Source organism: Tamandua tetradactyla, chromosome 11, assembly GCF_023851605.1.
Source record: "Tamandua tetradactyla isolate mTamTet1 chromosome 11, mTamTet1.pri, whole genome shotgun sequence".
NCBI lineage: Eukaryota > Metazoa > Chordata > Mammalia > Pilosa > Myrmecophagidae > Tamandua > Tamandua tetradactyla.
This window is the reverse complement of record NC_135337.1, coordinates 34,692,713-34,713,243: the sequence shown is the minus strand read 5'-3', so window position 1 is coordinate 34,713,243 and position 20,531 is coordinate 34,692,713. Positions and strand designations below refer to the sequence as shown.

Genomic DNA, 20,531 nt, shown 5'->3' with positions numbered 1-20,531 from the left:
TGCTTTGGAAACTATTGCTTTTTTCTTTCTTCGTTGTGTGTATATATTATATTATACAATTTAAAAATTAAAAGAAAAATCTGGAGGCAGCAGATACATGAGTGTATATATATATATTTAGACTAATGCTTATAACATGAAATTTCTCTCTAAAATTTGTTTCATCACACATGTTCACATTCACAACTTTTGATATCATTTTATCACCATCTTTATAATATTTCCTGAAAGATAATATTGACGTGTTCTAAGTAGAAGAATTATCATTTATTTCCTGCTCGCTTGTTTTACTATCAGATGATATGTAAATAAACATCATCTATCAATTTGTTGCATAATTTGAGTTAGTTGGTAGTGGAATAAGTACGTTTGTCCAAATACAAATTCCCCTCAGCCCAAAGCACAGGAAAGCTTCCAGCCTTGAGCAGCCTTAGCTATTTCCCACTTTGTACTGTATGGATATTATCATTTGCATGTACCCTAATATGAAAAAGTTTGGGAAATGCTTTTAGATGTTTTGTGTCTGCTTTATCTCTTTTTCAGTTCTAGACCATTCCTAAGAAAATAATTGTGAAACATACCACCACGATACAGGTCCCTCTCCATTCATTAAGTAGTAAAGACTGTCAGACACATCAGCCACTGTGAATTAACGAGAGCTGTGAAATATCTAAGATAGGGTGTACCCACAATCATTTGCCTCAGAATATCTAGATTGTGTGCTGTGTCAGCCTTATATAATGGCACCAGATAATTCTAGCCAGTGTGTCCTATATTTAGGGTGATGCCAGCTCCTGGTTTGCCTGAGATAGTTCCAGTTTATACTCTTATCCTGGCATCCAGCCTCCTTTGGCATTTGTCATTTTCAGAAGTTTCCCAGTTTAGATGTTGAATTACAGGTTTACTTTTATTGCATATTGCTAGTCTCAGTTATCACAGTCTTCTTGACATTCATACACTTACCTTGTTACTGTTGTTGATATTAAGATTGTTTATACTAAGTAATTTGGGTTAGAATGGCCCATGGCCCGCCTTTTTCAGAATACTTAAGGTAAACACGGACAGATCTTAAGCTCTGAGAGGACAAGAGCTGCATCGATCTTGCTGTACTATGAATATATTCCTAGCACCTATCACATTACTTAAGCTTTTTGCAGAGACCAAATATTTGTTGAAAGTGTAAGTGATTAATAACTTGATAGTTTTATGACACGTTTTATCACAACTATGATGGGAAAGATATGTTATCCTCAACTATAAATCCCCAATACCCAAGACACTGGGTAGTGTTTGAGAATGAATAAACTGATGATTGAGCAGTCACCTCTGTCTTAGATATTTCTAAGCATTAGCAGACTTTACCTAATGATATTAATCTATCAAGACATTAGACGCTGTTATGATTATAGTTCTAATGTGTTACATGTAAAGGTACCCAAATTAGCAGATTGTTTCTTGACTGTAATGATCTGGTTTTACTTTTTTATGCTTTCCTCTCATGAGGAAGAAAGGGACATAATGTTTTATCCCTCCAAAAATTATGACAGCTCCTCAGATGAATAAATTCTATGACTTATAAGATTTAGACCTTAGTGTATACCCAATCTCTGTGTATTTGGCTAGAATACAATGGGTATTCCAGGAATGGGTTCCAGGTGGCTGAGATAATCTCCTCAGCTGGGTGGGGACTGAGGCCCTGGACCGGATTATGTTCTCCTTCCTCAGTTTATCCCAGGGCATGTATAAATGTTTTCCTTTTCTCTGTGAGCTATGGTATGAAATGGTTTGGGAAGCACAGGAAGTTATCGCTGTAACTAAAATAGCAGGTGCATCAATAAATATATTCACCCTTAATATATAAAGTATTTTTCTAAAGATGTTATTTTGGGTCATTTTTTTCAAAGTAGTAAATGGACAGTTGTGCTTTATCAGAAAAATCTAAAATTTTACCCAAAGTCGAAGATCTCCATGTAATCTTCAGGGAAACAACCCATTTAAAATAAATACCAGCATGTTGAATAAGAAATTATGCTTATTTATATTTTGTATCTTTCTAATGCATAACGTTTGGGAGTTTTTCCATACTGTACTGCTCAAAGCTCAGTATTAAAGCAGCTAATTCTACAACTGGCCGAATGGTATAACATCATAACTGTGGTTCTCTATTAAAACTCCACTAATTTGTTATAGTTGAGAGGAAGGGGAAAGACCATTAATTCAAGAACACCTGATCTAGCCAAGGGATTCCTGTCAGGCCTGCCTTTTTCTTTTTTTAATTGTGAAATATAACATATATGCAAAACAATAAATTTCCAACTACTTTTTCTTTTTTTGCGTGGGCAGCCACTGGGAATCAAACCCGGGTCTTGGGCATGGCAGGTGAGAACTCTGCTACTGAACCACCATGGCCCACCCTCCAACTACATTTTAACAAGTAGTTATAGAACAGATCTTAAAGTTTGATATGAACTACAGTTTCATGATTTTTCATTTTTACTTCTAGCAGGTTCCAATTTACTCGAGACCAGCAGAAATATCAATATAATGATTCAGCAGTCATACTCATTTGTTAAATTCTATCTTCTGTTATACTCCTCCTTCTCTTTAAATAACATGCATATATAAAAGCAATAAATTTCAAAGTACATCACAACAGTTAGTTGTAGAACAGATTTCAGAGGCTGGTATGAGTTACAATTCCACAATTTTAGGTTTCTATTTCTAGCTGCTTTAAAAGGTACCGGAGGCTAAAAGAAATATCAGTATAATGATTCAACACTCATACTCATCTGTTAAACCTGACCTTCTCTGTATAAGTCCACCATCATCTTTGATCTTTCTCCCACCTTTTAGAGGTATTTGGGCTATTCCCATTCTAACTTTTTCATGTTGGGAGGGGCTGTTCATATTATGGAATAGGAGGAGGAAAATAGTCGATGTTCAGGAAGGACTGGCCCCTCTGCATTTCAGGACTTATCTGGTCCAGGGGCCCCTCTGGAGGTTGTTGGTTTTAGAGAGTTACCCTAGTGCGCGGAACATTTGTAGAACCTTATATAATACCCTAGATTCTTTAAGATTGGCAGGAATGGTTTTGGTTGGGGTTTGGCAAGTTATGATAGGTAGCGATGTCTAACTGAAGCTTGCATAGGAGTGACCTCCAGAGTAGCCTCTCGACTCTATTTGAACTCTCTGGCCACTGATACCTTATCTGTTACACTTCTTTTCCCCCTTTTGTTCAGGATGGCATTGTTGATCCCACAGTGCCAGGGCCAGGCTCATCACTGGGAGTCTTCTCCCGTGCCACTAGGGAGACTTTCATCCCTGGATGCTGTCAGACCTGCTTTTTTTCCTTTTTTTGTTTTTGCAATTTCATTGAAATAAATTCACATAGCGTGCAATCCTTCTAAAGTGTACAATCAATTTCTTCTATCTTATTCACAGAATTATGTATCCATCACCACAATCAATTCTAGAACATTTTCACCCTGATGAGGGTTCACTATGTTATACAGTCCCATGTTTCATCCTCTGGCTTTCCTTCTGGTGATATACATGACCCTAAACTTTCCCTTTCAACCACAATTGCACCCACATATAATGGCTGTTAATTACACTCACTATAATGTGCTGCCATCACTTACATCCATTTATAATCAACCTCATTACATATTCTGCACAAATTAAGTATCAGCTCCCCTTTCACTGCCCTCATTCTATCCTTGGGTGACCTGTGTTCTCGATATTAGCACCATGAGTTTGCTAATTATATTTAGTTCGTAATAGTGAGGTCATACAATATCTGTCCTTTTGTGTCTGACTTATTTCATTCAACATAGTGTCCTCGAGGTTTCATCCATGTAGTCACGTGCATCATGGCTTCATTTCTTCTGATAGCTGCATAATATTCTGTCATATCTATATACCACATTTTGCTTATCCCTTTATTGGTTGAGAGACACCTGAGTTGTTTCCATCTTTTGCCGATTGTAAATAAGGCTGCTATGAATGTTGGTGTGCAACTGTCTATTTGCATCCCTGCTTTCAAGTTTTCTGAGTGTATATCTAGTAGTAGGATTGCTGAATCATATGTCAGTTCTATACTTAGTTTCTGGAGAAACCGCCAAACTGTCTTGCACGGTGGCTGCACTTTCTACGCTCCGACCAATAGTGGATAAGTGTTTCTGTTTCTCCACATCCTCTCCAGTACTTTCAGTTTTCTGTTTTTGTTTTTGTTTTTTTAATTAGTGGCCATTCTGGTAGGTATGAAATAATATCGCATTGTAATTTTGATTTGCATTTCCCTAATAGCTAGTGTTGTTGAATATCTTTTCATGTGCACTTGGCCATTTGTTATTTCTTCTTTGGAAACATCTGTTCATGTCCTTGCCTATTTTTTTTAATTGGAGTGGTCATTTTATTATTGAATTATAGGGTCTCTTTATATATCCTGGATATTAAATCCTTATTGGATATGTGGTTTCCAAATATTTTCTCCCATTGGGTAGGCTTTCTTTTTACCCTCTTAACAAAGTCCTTTGAAGCACAATAGTATTCAGTTGTGAGGAAGTCCCATTTATATGTTTCTTTTGTTGCTTGTGCTCAGACCTACTTTTTAAAATAAAGGTCATTTGTGATTTTCACAGAGCTGCACAGATTTTCACCCATGTTCAGTGTTTAGAAACAAGAAAGTAAATTGTGTATGAATTAAAAATTCCTTTGTTTTATCAAATCCTTTGAAGTAGAGCAAAAGTAGTATTCACCTAAGCTTACACATGTCATCACGAATTCTAATATCAGGCTTTTGTTTGTATTACTTTAAAAGGCCATTACTTTGGGGGGATTTTAAATGAGCTCTGAGATGTTCTCTGGTGTCTGTAAATGAGTTCCACTGTGATAGAGATGAATATTATCAATGGTCATTAACGGTTTTTAAAAATCGTGATTGCCCTTAATCTCTGGACTCTTTGAGTTGTACCTTTACTCTGTTGTCCCCTCCTCATCTCTTGATTTTCTTGATTCTCTGTTCTCTCCTGTCTTTTCTTGCTTGACTTATTTTCCCCCTCATAGACTTCTTGCTTCTTATTTTGCCTCTCTGTTGCCCAGACATTCCAGATCCTGCCTTTCCCTTAGGGGCCCTCCTTCCCGAAGTCTTTCTGGACACCTCTAGCTAATTTTGGCGAGTGGTTGGAGCGGGAGCATTTAAGGAGCGTGACTGTTCCGTGCTTAGCCTTACACTGGGCGGTGTTTGCGCTGTGTCACAGTGGTGTCCCACCCCCACTTCCGCTCATCAGGAAAATGTAGTGTCAGTAGTTGTCCATGTTTACAGAGCTAGTAAAATGAGACATTATTTTTATTCCCATTTTATAGATGAACTGGTCAGAGCTGGATAAGGGATGCAAACTCAGGTAGGCTGACTCCTTCCTTCAGCCACATTCTTACCCATTAGGCTGCTGCCTTTTAAGAACTAAAATTCTTTGTTAAATTATTAGTTCAGTACAAGAGGATTACAGGGTTTTGTACGTAAATTATGCCATCTGTGGATGATCTTTGTACTGATTTGAAGTATTTAGTTTTCTTTTCATACTGTTACCCCTTATGTCTTTGCCCTGCTCTCCCTCCTATCCTGCTGTTCAGCTGTTGTTTACTTACAAAATATAAAGTCATTTTAATATTGACCTGGAATAACAGTGAAAAATGAAAATATACTGTCATTCCCTATTTCCCTAAATGGTGTTCTGAGTATTATTTTTTTGCTACTTTATATTTTAGTTTGTTCAAGAAACCAGTATCCTCTTTCCTATTAGTGTGGATAGTCACAGCTTTAACTATAGGATTCTTTTGGTATTACAAGCTGGCTTCTTTTAATTTTGTTTCATACAGTGCTATAGAGTATAATGTATTATATATGTGTGTTGTAAAATAAAAACTGAGCTTGGTAGTGAGAAACTTGATTCAAAAGGGTTATTGCAAAGAGGGAAAGAGACTATTGCAGTAGGGGGAGAGAGACTATCGTAAAGGGTTTTTCTTTCATAGAAGGGAAGGAACCAGGTGAGGGATAGTTAAGAAAGGTTGGTGTGATCAGAGGTAGATCTGAGAATATTTTATGCTGACAGCCTGTTTTCTGGGAGGTACCTTTAAAGTTCAGGGGTCTAGAGGAAGGAGAGAAGGTTAACCCAAGTTTGGTTAACAAACATTTTGTTCCAGTTGATCAGTGGGGACGAGATGTTCAGCTAGTCATTTATGAGACAAAGAATAGAAATGTAGAGGGTCTGAGTTCTGCCTTGTCATAGGTAAGTAAGGGGGACATGTGTGAGTCTTATCCAGATTATATGGTGAAATGTAGTTCCTTGCAGTAAACTACTTTTCTAATGCAAAGGGTAGGTGGATTTCTTAAATGTTTTCTGTTTTCCAGGATCATGGGGCTCAGATAAAATAGATTGTTAGTGTTTTCTAAACTCAGATGAAGACAAAACTAGCTATTTTTGGTTTGTAAATGGTGCTTTGTCCCAGAAGTATTACAGAAATTTAGTTATCAATCACTTGTATGTTGATAGCACTAATGTTTTACAAACTGTCTTAGCTTGCAGATAATCATAGACTATCTCATGCCCAAATATTTGAAGGCTTTTGTTTTTAATTTATTATATTTAAAAGGATTTGAAGGGCTTGTAAAAAAGATACAGTTATAAGAAAACTGTTTAAATAGATGTAAAAGAACAATGGTGAAACAATGGAGTAGAGAATTTAAAGAAATCTGGGAGTCACCTTTAATACCTCTTTCCTTAGCCTGTATTATTTCATTAGCCTCTCCATACAATCTGTTATCAAGTCCTGTGTTATTTCATTAGCCTAATGAGCATATAAATCCATCCACTTTATAACCTTCTCCAACACTAGCAACCTAGTCCTAATATCCCACATCATTTGCCCAGAATCACGCAGTAGCTTCCTTCCTTCCTGATCGCACACCTTCCTTCCCCAACCTGTAGGCAGCGTCCAGGGTGACCTTTAAGAGACACAAATCTAATACACACCCCACCTGCCATCCCCAGCTAAAAACTTATCAATGGCTTCTCACTGCCCTTGGTTTGATGTGATTCAAAACCTTTGCCATGGTTTACAGGACGCTGCACATCTCACATCATGCATCCTCTCACTCTCTCGGTTCCAGGCTGTTAACCTTCTTTCACTTCCTCTCCCCTCAGGACCTTTGTGCTTTCTCATCTGTCCTATCCCTCTATTCTTTTTCATACTTCAGACCATTCATGACTTCCTCAGAAATTTCCTCTCTAATCTTGCTGGCTGGATTTAACTTCCTATTATCCGCTTTCATAATACCATGCAACCGTGTGATTATGGTTTTATGGGATCTGAAATTGATGCAGTTTGGAGAGCCATCTTTATGAAAAAGAATCCCACGTTAGAAATACAAAAGTCGGTGCAGGGCAGGGCCTTGGAAAGGGCCTGTGCAAGTGAGGGATCCTGAAATTTACGCTCCTTTCACTCTATCATAAATCTGCCTCTTCCTCATCTTGGTAGCTCTTCTCAGTTGACAATTTATATATCCAACTAAATGAATATTTCTCTCCCCTAGACTGCATTGTGTGAGAGAGGAAATATGTTTGAATTTGCTCTCCAAGGTTTCCTCAGAAATTTGTGTGGTGTTAGCACTTGAGTGTACAGCATATATTCCATGGATGGAGGGAAAACTAAGTGAATGGGTAGTTAAATGAAGGCTTGGGCTAAAGGAAGCTGTTAATGCCTATATAAAATTTAACTGAACTTTCTGGAAGTCAAAGCAAAGTGTGGAGGATATTTGGGCTCCATTGCTCTTTATACCAGTTCACCGTGAAAGACAAACATCTCTTAGTTTCTGAGTGATGAAAAGAAATTTTTGTAGTTTTTTATTTAAAAAATACACATTATTCTGCACAGTAACAGCAGCTTACTTTTATTGAGTGTTTGTTGTGGCACTTTGACATAGTATTTTTATTTAAATGTATACTGACTCCAGGAAACTGCATATGCAGTGGATATGTTATCTACCACTAACTTAAGGGTCACCCTCCGTGAAGACCTGTCATCGGTTGCCTAGGGGAGGGCAGGAAGCCCCATGCCTGACAAGAAGGGAACTGAGGCTCTGGCAGCTTCATCTTCTCACCAAGCCTCCTCTGAAGCTCCTTCTCCCTGGCCTTTTATATCACCTGGTTGTGTGGTAGGATGGTACTTGTTCTCCTCTGTCCCAGAGTTCATGCTGTCTTATCACTTACTCTCAGAGACATCAGGAGGGAGGTGTTGGTCTTATTTCTTGGTTTAGTGTGCCTAAGCTTACCTTTGGCTTATTCTTTACTATGGAATGTTTAATTATGAGCCAAACTGCATGTAGATGGTCTATCAGAATGAGTTAACTTCAGAATAACCTGTTAAAAGAGTGGTACAGTGTTGTCCATCTGGACATTGAAGAATGCCTGTCAGAGCTGGACCAGTTTGACTTTGGCATAATTAATAGTGACCTTTTCTCACTAGCAGTATTTGGCTTGCAGGTGTAGTGCCTCATAAGCCCTCTCCTGGAATGCTGTTATATGTCCTCATGATTCATTCTGTTAACAAATCTTTTTCAATGCCTGTCCTGTGCCATGCCCTCGGGATATACAGATAAAATAAACTGCCCTGCCTTAAAGGAAAAAGTTCAAACCCACAGAGGGAGAAAGAGAAACACACAGAACTTACTGTTCATCAAGTAACATGAAGAACTATGATCTGGATTTGCATTTATTTCTAAGTCCAAATGGCTTGGGTCTCCTATTTTATTTATTTATTTATTTGGCTCCTGCTATTTTTTTTTATTGTGAAATATAACATATATGCAAAAAAAGGCAATAAATTTCAAAGTACACCGTAACAAGTAGTTATAGAACAGATTTCAGACTTTGGTAGGAGTTATAGTTCCACAATTTTAGGTTTTTCCTTCTAGCTGCTCTAAGACACTGGAGATGTATTTAGCAGTCATACTCATTTGTTAATCCTATCTTCTCTCCTATAACTCCTCCTTCTTTTTTGATCCTTCTACCAATCTTTAGCATTGTTTGGTTTGTGCCCTTTCTCACTTTTTCACGTCGGAAAGGGTATTAATATTCTGGGATAAGGGGATGGAAATAGTTGAGGTTCTTGGAGAACCTGGCCCCTCTGAGTTTCACAACTTATCTGGCCTAGGAATCATCTGGAGGTTGTAGGTTATGGCAAGTAATCTTAGTGTATGAAACTTTTGTAGAATCTCAGATAGAGCTCTAGGTGTTCTTGAGGGTTAATAGGAATGGTTTTGGTTGGGGTTTGGCAAAAACCATGGTAATTAACAGTATCAAGCTGAGGCATGTGTAAGAGTAGCCTCCACAACAGCCTCGCAACTCTATTTGAACTCAGGTACCCCCTGATACCTTATTTTGTTGCATTTCTTTTCCCCCTTTTTGTCAGGAAAGCATAGTCAATCCCATGGTGACAGGGCCAGGCTCATCCCTAAAAGTCATGTCCTGCGTTGCCAGGGAGGCATTCACCCCTGGATGTCATGTTCCTTGTAGCAGGGAGAGTAATGATTTGCGATGCTGAGTTGGGCTTTGAGAGAGAGGCCACATCTGAGCAACAAAAGAAGTTTTCTGGAAATAACTCTTGGGCATAATTGTAGGTGGGCTTAGCTTCTCTGCCTGAAAAATAAGCTTCATAAAATCAAGCCTCAAGATCAAGAACTTGGCCTATTGACTTGGGAGTCCCTAATATTTGAGAAAATGTCAGGGATTTCCCCACTGGTAAAGCTTAATAGTACCATATTTTTCTCCTGTGCCCCAAGGGACTGTACCAATACTTTTAAATTATCTTCACCCAACATACTCTGGGATGTACCCAGGTATTACATTAAACTATACAGAATTACGAGGGCTCACTCCCATTCTGGGTTCCGTGTGTTTGGGTTGTTTAAATGAGCTATCCACATAGGTTGAATTAGATTATGTGTTGTAGAAAATTTACGTTTTGGACAAAATAGACCTCTCTTCCTTTGGTCTCATAGAGTAGGTGAAGTTCTAAAATACAGACAATGTCCTGCTTACCCCTGTATTCTGATTTACCTTAGTCCCAACCAGATTGCCTTTGTTCTTATCTCTAATTGAAGCCTAATCTCTTTTTTGTTTTTTTTAACAGTTGTATGTAGCAATGCTGACTTTCAGAGCTGCAGAACTCCAACTCTGGGTCTTAAGTGTCACCCAGGTAGCCAAAGTTCCGGGGGGAATTCCAGGTTACACATCTATAGCACAGCATCTCAAAATCTAGAAATAACATTTACACCTCTGATCTAAATGTACCTGCTATAAGAGTTTACAATCCAAGCCCCAGTTTTCTCATCAATTTTTTTTTCTCATTTATTTTGCACCACATAATATCCTCAAAGTTCATTCACCTAGTTGCATACCTCACGACTTTGTTCCTTTCTATAGCCACACAATATTCCATCACGACAGCTCACCTTTCTGCTTCTCAGTCGTTGCCCACTTTGGCCACCTCCATCCATTGGGTGCATGGATAATGTCCAAAGTAAACAATCCATGTCTCATTTTGTCCTCACTTCATTGTACAATCATCATCACTCTCAATTTTAGACAGTTTTCACTGCTCCAAAGAGAAAAATATCTGATAAACACACCCTCACCAAATAGAAAGTCCAGACTTACCCTCAACTCTTGTCCTCCCCCCACGTACACACAATTATTTACCCCTGGCATTGCTGTGGTACTGTTGCTGTCTTCCTGTTTAACATAGACCATAGCATGCAATAGTACATTTCCCCCTATACCCCTGTATTGTTGACTTTTTGTACAAGATTCATACCTTTGAAGTAGTTTGTGCAAGAACTTATTTTATTTGTAGTGTTAATGGGTGCAATTCATGGCTCTATACAACCCTGTTCGACCATGTTCACCTTCAATATGGTATTATTACTTATAAACCAACTAATGGACTGCCTTTACTTCTATCTATTCCCTTACATTTACATTCAACATCATTAGCTAACTGTTGACCTGTCTCTAGCTTCTGTGTATCTAGGACCTCTGTATTCTATATTATAAGCCTCTGAGTTTACTTTTACCAGGGTCCTGACAGCAAAATAATACAACATCTATCCTTTTATAGGTGGCTTATTTCACTCAACATTATGTTCTCAAGATTCATCCATGTTGTAATATGCTTCAAGACCTCATTTCATCTTACTGCTACATATTATTCCATCATTTATATATACCACATTTTGTTAATTCACTCATCAGTTAATGGGCATTTGGATTGTTTCCATCTTTAGGTGATTGTGAATAGAGCTGCAGTGAACATCAGTGACAAATGTCTGTGTCACTGCTTTCAGCTCTCCTGGGGAAATACCAAGTGATGGTATTGCTGGGTCATAGGGCAACTTGATATTTAGTTTTCTGAGGAACTGCCAGACTATGTTCCACAGTGGCTGTACCATTTATACATTCCCACCAGCAATGCATAAGAGTTCCAATTTCTCCACATCCTCTCCAACATTTGTAGTTTCCTGTTTGTTTAATAGCAGTCATTCTTATAGATGTGAAATGATATCACATTGTAGTCTTGATCTGCATTTCCCTTATAGTTAATAAAAATGAGCATGTACATTATAGTGAACTGTATTTGCTGTTTGGAAAAATGTCTATCATATATTTAGCCCATTTTATAACTAGGTTGTTTGGTTTTTATGGTTTTTGTATGATTTCTTTATGAATACAGGATATCAAACTTTTATCCAATATATGATTTTCTCCTTTTGAGTTGGCTGCCTCTTCACTTTTTTGAGAAGGTCTTTTGAGGCACAGAAGCATTTGATTTTGAGAAGTTCCCATTTATCAATTTTTTCTCTCATTGCTTGTGCTGTTGTTGTAAAGTATAGGAAGCTACTTCCTATAACTATGTCTTGAAGGTGTCTCCGTATATTTTTCTCTAGGAGTTTTATGGTAATGTCTCTTTTACTTAGGTCTTTGATATACTTTGTGTTATTTTTTGTATAGACTGTAAGGTAAGTCTTCATCTTTCAGCTATTGATATCCAGTTCTCCCAGGTCCATTTATTGAAAAGACTATTCTGTTCCAGTTTAGTAGATTAAGGATCATTGTCAAAGATCAGTTGATCATAGATTTGATGATCTATCTCTAATTTTAATTCAATTCCACTGATCAATACATCTATCTTTGTGCCAGTACCATGCTGTTTTGAGTACTGTGGCTTTGTTATAAGCTTCAAAATCAGGATGTGTTGTCTTCCCACTTCTTTTCTAGGATATTTTTAGCTATTCACCATCCCTTTCCCTTCCAAATGAATCTGATAACTCATTTTTCAAAAAGGTTGGAATTTTGCTTGCAATTGCATTGAATCTGTAGCTCAATTTGAATAGAATTGACATCTTAATTACATGTAGTTTTCTTATCCATGAGCAGGGGATATTTCTCCACCTATTTAGATCTTATTTGATTTCTTTTAGCAATGTTTTGTAATTTTCTATGTACAGGTCCTTTACATCCCTGGATAAGTTTACTCGTAAATACTTTATTTTTTGTTGTTGCTATTTTGAATGGAAATTTTTTCCCTTAGTTTCCTCCTCAGGTCATTGTTTGTGTATAGAAACATTACTAATTTTTGCACATTAATCTTGTATCCCACCATGTGGCGAGTTTTTTAATCATTCAAGAAGCTTTATCATAGATTTCTCATGATTTTCCAAGTATAGAATCATATCATCTGCAAATAATAAAAGTTTTACTTCTTTGTTTCTGATTTGGATGCCTTTTATTTCTTTTTCCTGCCTGATTGCTCTAGCTAGAACTTCTAGTTCAATGTTCAGTAGTAGTGGTGACAGAGGGCATTTTTTGATTCATTCCCAATTTTAGAGGGAGGCATTCTATCCCTCACTGTTGAGTACCATATTGGCTATGGGTTTTCACATATGCCCATTATGATATTGAGGAAATTTCCTTTGATTCCTACCTTTTGAATTGTTTTTATCAGAAAAGGATGCTCAAGTTTGTCAAATGCCTTTTTAGCATCAATTGAGATGATCATGTGTTTTCTTCCTTTGAATTTGTTAATGTGCTGTATTATATTGATTGATTTTCTTGTGTTGAACCATCCTTGCATGCCTGGTACAAACACCACTTGGTTGTGGTGTATAAGTCTTTTAGTGAGTCATTAGATTCAATTTGCTAGAGTTTTGTTCAGAATTTTTGCATCTATATTCATTAGGGAAATTGGCCTGTAGTTTTCCAATTTCTTGTAGCATCTTTACCCAGTTTTTGTATTAGAGTGATGTCAGCTTCATAAAATGAGTTAGGTAGTGTTCCCTTTTCCTCAATTTTTGGAAGAGTTTGAATAGGAATGTTTGGAAATATTCTCCTGTGAAGCCATCAGGCCCTTGGGTTTTCTTTGTAGGCAGATTTTTGATGACTAATTGAATCTCTTTACTTGTGATTGGTTTGTTGGGATCTTCTATTTTTCTCTCGATTCAGTATAAGTTGTTTGGTTCTAGGAACCTGTCCATTTCATCTAAGTTGTCTAGTTTGTTGGCATATGGTTGTTCATAGTATTCTCTTATGATTTCTTGTATTTCTTCAGTTTGTGATGACAGCCTCCCTTTCATTTCTGACTTTGATGATTTGCATCCTCTATTTTTCTTTGTCAGCCTAGGTAGAAGTCCATCTATTTTATTGATTTTTTTTCAAAGAACCAACTGTTGGCTTTATTGAATCTGTTTTATTGTTCTCCCATTCATTTATTTCTGCTTTAATCTTTGTTTTTTCTCTTCTGTTTGCTTTGGGATTGGTTTGCTGTTCTTGCTCAACTTCCAGGTGAGCAGATAAGTGCTCAATTTTTGTTCTTTCTGTTTGTTAATATAGGCATTTAGGGCAATAAATTTCATTCTCAGCACTGCCTTTGCCACATCCCATAAGTTCTGATATGTTGTTTCTCATTTTCATTCATCTCCAGCTATTTACCAGTTTTTCTTGTGGTTTATTTTTTTGACCCACTTACTGTTTAAGAGTTGTGTTATTTAATCTCCATATATTTGTGAAAGTTCTTTTCACAAATGGTTGCTGGATCTTTGGTGTTACTAATTTCCAGCTTTATTCTGTTGTGGTCAGAGAAAGTGCTTTGAGTAATTTGATCTTTTTTTAAATTTATTAAGGCCTATTTTGTGCCCCAGCATATGATCTATCCTAGAAAATGTTCCATGAGCCCTAGAGAAGAATGTATATCCTGGTGTTTTGGGATGTGTTCTAGTGTGCTAGCTGCCAGAATGCAATATACCAGAAATGGAATGGCTTATAAAAAGGGGAATTTAATAAGTTGCTAGTTTACAGTTCTAAAGCTGAGAAAATATCCCAGTTAAAGCAGGGATATAGAAATGTCCAGTGTAAGGCATACAGGGAAAGATACTTTGGTTCAAGAAAGCTGATGAAATTCAGGGTTTCGCTCTCAACTGGAAAGGCACATGGCAAACATGGCAACATCTTCTAGCTTCTTCTCCAGACCTCTTGCTTCATGCAACTTCACCAGGGGCATTCTCCTTCATCTCCAAAGGTCACTGGCTGGTGGACTCTGTATTTCTCTTGTCTCTGCTGCTCTCGTCATTCTCAAGCTTTCTCCAAAATCTCTAAAATTCTTTCTCTTTTAAAGAATTCCAGTAAAGTAATTTAGACCCGCCTGGAATGGGTGGGGCCACATCTCCCTCTATTCAAAAGTTAATACCCACAATTGGGTGAGTCACACCTCCATGGAGAGAACCTAATGGAGTTTCCACCCTGTAGTACTGAATAGGGATTAGAAGAAATGGTTACTCCCATAAGATTAATTAGTATTAAAACATGGCTTTTCTAGGGAATATAAATTCTTTCAAACTGGCAAAGAGTGTAAAGATCTATATATGTCTTTTAGGTCTAATTCATTTATCACCTTGTTTAGGTTCTCTGTGTACTTATTGATCCTCTGTCTGGTTGTTCTTTCTATTGAGGAGAGTGGTATATTAAAGTCTCCTACCATTATTGTTGAAAGGTCTTTCACCCCCTTATGTTTTCCTGTACTTCTCAGTTCTTTGATTGGGAGCATAAATATTTATTATCGTTATTCCTTCTTGGTGAGTTGTTCCTTTTATTAATATGTGGTGTCCTTCCTTGTCTCTTATGACATTTTTACATTTGAAGTCTGTTTTGTCTGATATCAATATAGCTACCTGTTCTAGTTTGCTAGCTGCCAGCATGCAATATACCAGAAACAGAATGGCTTTTAAAAGGGGGAATTTCAATGCAATACCAATCAAAATCCCAACAACTTATTTTTCAGAAATAGAAAAAACAATAAGCAAATTTATCTGGAAGGGCAGGGTGCCCCGAATTGCTAAAAACATCTTGAGGAAAAAAAAACGAAGCTGGAGGTCTCGCGCTGCCTGACTTTAAGGCATATTATGAAGCCACAGTGGTCAAAACAGCATGGTATTGGCATAAAGATAGATATATCGACCAATGGAATCGAATAGAGTGCTCAGATACAGACCCTCTCATCTATGGACATTTGATCTTTGATAAGGCAGTCAAGCCAACTCACCTGGGACAGAACAGTCTCTTCAATAAATGGTGCCTAGAGAACTGGATATCCATATGCAAAAGAATGAAAGAAGACCCATCTCTCACACCCTATACAAAAGTTAACTCAAAATGGATCAAAGATCTAAACATTAGGTCTAAGACCATAAAACAGTTAGAGGAAAATGTAGGGAGATATCTTATGGATCTTACAACTGGAGGCGGTTTTATGGACCTTAAACCTAAAGCAAGAGCACTGAAGAAGGAAATAAATAAATGGGAACTCCTCAAAATTAAACACTTTTGTGCATCAAAGAACTTCATCAAGAAAGTAGAAAGACAGCCTTCACAATGGGAGACAATATTTGGAAATGATATATCAGATAAAGGTCTAGTATCCAGAATTTATAAAGAGATTGTTCATCTCAACAACAAAAAGACAGCCAACCCAATTACAAAATGGGAAAAAGACTTGAACAGACACCTCTCAGAAGAGGAAATACGGATGGCCAAGAGGCACATGAAGAGATGCTCAATGTCCCTGGCCATTAGAGAAATGCAAATCAAAACCACAATGAGATATCATCTCACACCCACCAGAATGGCCATTATCAACAAAACAGAAAATGACAAGTGCTGGAGAGGATGCAGAGAAAGAGGCACACTTATCCACTGTTGGTGGGAATGTCAAAGGGTGCAACCACTGTGGAAGGCAGTTTGGCGGTTCCTCAAAAAGCTGAATATAGAATTGCCATACGACCCAGCAATACCATTGCTAGGTATCTACTCAAAGGACTTAAGGGCAAAGACACAAACGGACATTTGCACACCAATGTTTATAGCAGCATTATTTACAATTGCAAAGAGATGGAAACAGCCAAAATCTCCATCAACAGAAGAGTGGCTAAACAAACTGTGGTATATACATACGATGGAATATTATGCAGCTTTAAGACAAGATAAACTTATGAACCATGTAATAACATGGATGGACCTAGAGAATATTATGCTGAGTGAATCCAGCCAAAAACTAAAGGACAAATACTGTATGGTCCCACTGATGTGAACGGACATTCGAGAATAAACTTGAAATATGTCATTGGTAACAGAGTTCAGCAGGAGTTAGAAACAGGGTAAGACAATGGGTAATTGAAGCTGAAGGGATACAGACTGTGCAACAGGACTAGATACAAAAACTCAAAAATGGACAGCACAATAATACCTAATTGTAAAGTAATCATGTTAAAACACTGAATGAAGCTGCATCTGAGCTATAGGTTTTTGTTTTGTTTTGTGTTGTTTTGTTTTGATTTTACTATTATTACTTTTATTTTTTTCTCTATATTAACATTCTATATCTTTTTCGGTTATGTTGCTAGTTCTTCTAAACCAATGCAAATGTACTAACAAATGATGATCATGCAGCTATGTGATGATGTTAAGAATTAATGATTGCATGTGTAGAATGGTATGATCTCTAAATGTTGGGTTAATTTCTTTTTTTCTGTTAATTAAAAAAAAAAAAAGAGAAGGGATAATTGGAGATGAAGGGATACAGACTGTACAACGGGACTGGATATAAAAACTCAGAAATGGACAGCACAATACTACCCAATTGTAATGCAATTATGTTAAAACACTGAATGAAGCTGCATGTGAGGTATAGGTTTTTTGTTTTTGTTTTTTTTGTTTTTTTTTTCTTTCTATTATTGTTTTAATTCTTATTCTGTTGTCTTTTTATTTCTTTTTCTAAATCGATGCAAATGTACTAAGAAATGATGAATATGCAACTATGTGATGTTATTAAGAATTACTGATTGTACATGTACATTGAAATGATTTCTAATTGTTTTGTTAATTCTTTTTTTAATTAATAAAAAAAAAAAAAAGGGGGAATTTAATAAGTTGCTAGTGTGCAGTTTTAAGGCTGAGAAAATGTCCCAATTAAAGCAAGTCAATAGAAATGTCCAATCAAAGGCATCCAGGGAAAGATACTTTGGTTCAAGAAGGCTGATGAAGTTCAGGGTTTCTTTCTCAAGTGGAAGGGTACATGGTAAACACAATCAGAGTTTCTCTCTCATCTAGGAACGCACATAGTGAAGATGGTCAGGGTTCCTCTCTCATCTGGAAGGGCACATGGTGAACACAGCATCATCTGCTAGCTTCTTCTCCTGGCTTCCGGTTCCATGAAGCTCCCCAGGAGGCATTTTCCTTCTTCATCTCCAAAGGTCGCTGGCTGGTAGACTCTGCTTCTTGTGGCTCTGTTGGTCTGCTTTGCTCTCTCTGAATCTCTTTCATTCTCCAAAATGTTTCCTCTTTTATAGGACTCTTATCCAGAAACTTATCAAGACTCACCCAAATGGGTGGAGACATGTTGTCACCTAACCCAGTTTAGCAACCACTCATGATTAAATCATATCTCTAGGGAGATGATCTGATTACAGTTTCAAACATACAATATTGAACAGGAATTATTCTGCCTTTATGAAATGGGATTTAGATTAAAACAAGGCTTTTCTAGGGGACATACATCCTTTCAAACCAACACACTATCTCTGCTTTCTTTTGGTTGCATGGAACATCTTTTTCTATCCTTTCAATTTCAATCTATTTGTATCCTTGTATCTAAGATGAGTCTTTTGTAAGCAGCATATAGATGGATCATATGTCTTAATCAATTCTTCCAACCTGTATCTTTTTTTTTTTTTTTTTTTTTTTTTTAAAGGAAGGAAAGACAGAGAAGGAAGGAAGGACGGAAGGAAGGAAGGAAGGAAGAAAGGGAAACATTTTTAAACATTTTCTTGTTTTATTATATTTTGTTTGTCCGTTTGTTTTTCACATGGGCTGGGGCCGGGAATCGAACCGGGGTCCTCCGGCACGGCAGGCAAGCACTCTTGCCCGCTGAGCCACCGCGGCCCGCCCCCAACCTGTATCTTTTAATAGATGAATTTAATCTGTTAAGATTCAAAGTTATTATTGTAAAGGCATTTATTGAATCTACCATCCTATCTTTGGTATTTATTCGTCAGATCTGTATATTCTCTTCCCTCTTTCTCTTTTTATCCTTTAAATTAAGGATTAATTTAAATTAAGGATTTAAATTAAACCTGACTGGTACTCTTCAATTCTGTGCTCTCCTCTGGACCTTGCTTTCTTGTCTTTTTTTTTTTTTTTTTCAACCAAGAGAACTCTCTTTAGTATTTCTTATAGGCCTGGTCTCTTGTTGACAAATTCTCTTAGCCTTTTTCTATTTGTGAAAATTTTAATCTCTCCCTCAGTTTTGAAGGACAGTTTGGCTGGATAAAGAATTTTGGGCTGGAAGTTGTTCTCTTTCAGACTCTTAATATATCATACCACTGCCTTCTTGCCTCTGTGGGGCCTGTTGAGTACTCAGTCTTACATGGTTTCCCTTGTATGTGGTGCATTGCCTTTTTCTTGCCACTTTCAAGATTTTCTGCTTCTCTTCAACATTTGAGACTGACGGAGTAGGCCTGTTTGTATTTATTCTTTTTTGGGGTTTGTTGGGCTTCTTTGATTTGCATATTCAGGTCTTTAATAAGGGCTGTAAAGTTTTCCCTCCTTATGTCCTCAACTAATCATCCTAGCCCTTTAGTCTTTGCTTCTACTTCTGGGACGCTGATGATTCTTATATCTGTGCACTTCATTTTGTCCATCATTTCCCTGAAATCCACTTCAAATTTTTCCTCCTTTTTTGCTATTTCTTCTTGTGTGCATTCCAATTCATTTGTCCTGTTGTCTAGTTTGCTTATTCTTTCTTCTGCCTCTTCAAATCTGTAGTGTGTCTCTTGTATATTTTTAATTTGGTCTGCGGCATCTTTCATCTCTGTGAGAGCCGCTATTTTTCTATTTATTTTTTCCCATTCTTCTTTAGTTCTGTACTGTCTTCTTGATATACTTTGTCATTAGCCAACCAGTGAATTTATGCAGGCAATTTGTATGCACATCTTTGGCTCATTGTTCCAAAAAGCTGTGTTGTCCTCTGGTGTTTTAATTTGGTCATTTGGCTTGGCCATATCTGCCTGCATCTTCGTATGCTTTGTGGCTTTCTGATGGCTTTGAGGTGATTGATTTTCTTGATGTAGGGTTATTTTGAAAGTTGATTTCCCTCAGTCATCTAAGTTCTGTATTTGCTTGGGTTTGTGTTGAATGTCTCCTTTTGTACCTGGTTTGTCTGTAATTCCCTGCCAAACAAGGCCTGAACCGTCAGTCATTCCAACGGGTGCAACTCTACTTGAGGATCTGTTTTAAGCTAGACATAGGCAGTTTGCAAGTCTGCACTTTCCATTTCTTTCCAGCCGATGGTAATCTTGAGCCACCTCTTCCCCTCAGGTCTGTCTCTCCTCAACTGCAGCAGCCAGGTCTCCTGGTCCCAGTGTGTGCTGAAAGCTGCCAATCCCAGGGCTGAGGGGGTAAGGTATTTCAGCAGCTTCTGTCCATAGCCAGCCTCAAAATGCCTGCTGGCTATGCATGGCAGGGGAGCACCATGTGGAGGCAGGGCACCATGTGGAGGAGCAGGGGACATAGCTTGGCTTGTATCCTCATCCCCACCTCCCTGTCCATGCATTCCTTAAGGCTCCAACCTTCTGTATGGAAAGGGGAGTGGTAGACTTTGTGCACTAGCTGGATGGTCTCTGTGAGCAGGGAAAGCAAGTTTGCTGGCTTTCGGGTTCCTCAGGGGATCTCTGGGCTACGGAGCTGAGGAGACTCATCTTCCAAGATAGCTGCAGGCGCACATACTTCCCTGGGCATGGCCTCTTGTCCCCTGTGGAGTCACAACCAAACTTGCTCACCCATTGTCTGTATCCCCATTCCTCATCCAGGACCTCCCTATATAGTGTATCTGGTCACTCACCCCTGAAACTACCTCTGTTTGTTTTTCTG

At 37.8% G+C, this 20,531-nt stretch overlaps 1 protein-coding gene across 15 annotated transcripts in view; it reads left to right on the top strand.

Annotated features, from left to right (window-relative positions):
* LRRC8D (leucine rich repeat containing 8 VRAC subunit D) overlaps positions 1-20,531 on the top strand; it is a 128,231-nt gene that overhangs the window by 94,509 nt on the left and 13,191 nt on the right. The window contains exon 1 of one of the 15 annotated variants that reach the window (XM_077120333.1): positions 3,329-5,405. The exons of the other annotated variants lie outside the window; for them this stretch is intronic. The gene's annotated coding sequence lies outside the window, so the exon portion shown is untranslated. Of the gene's footprint in view, positions 1-3,328; positions 5,406-20,531 lie in introns of those variants that run through there. 15 annotated transcript variants of the gene reach the window in all.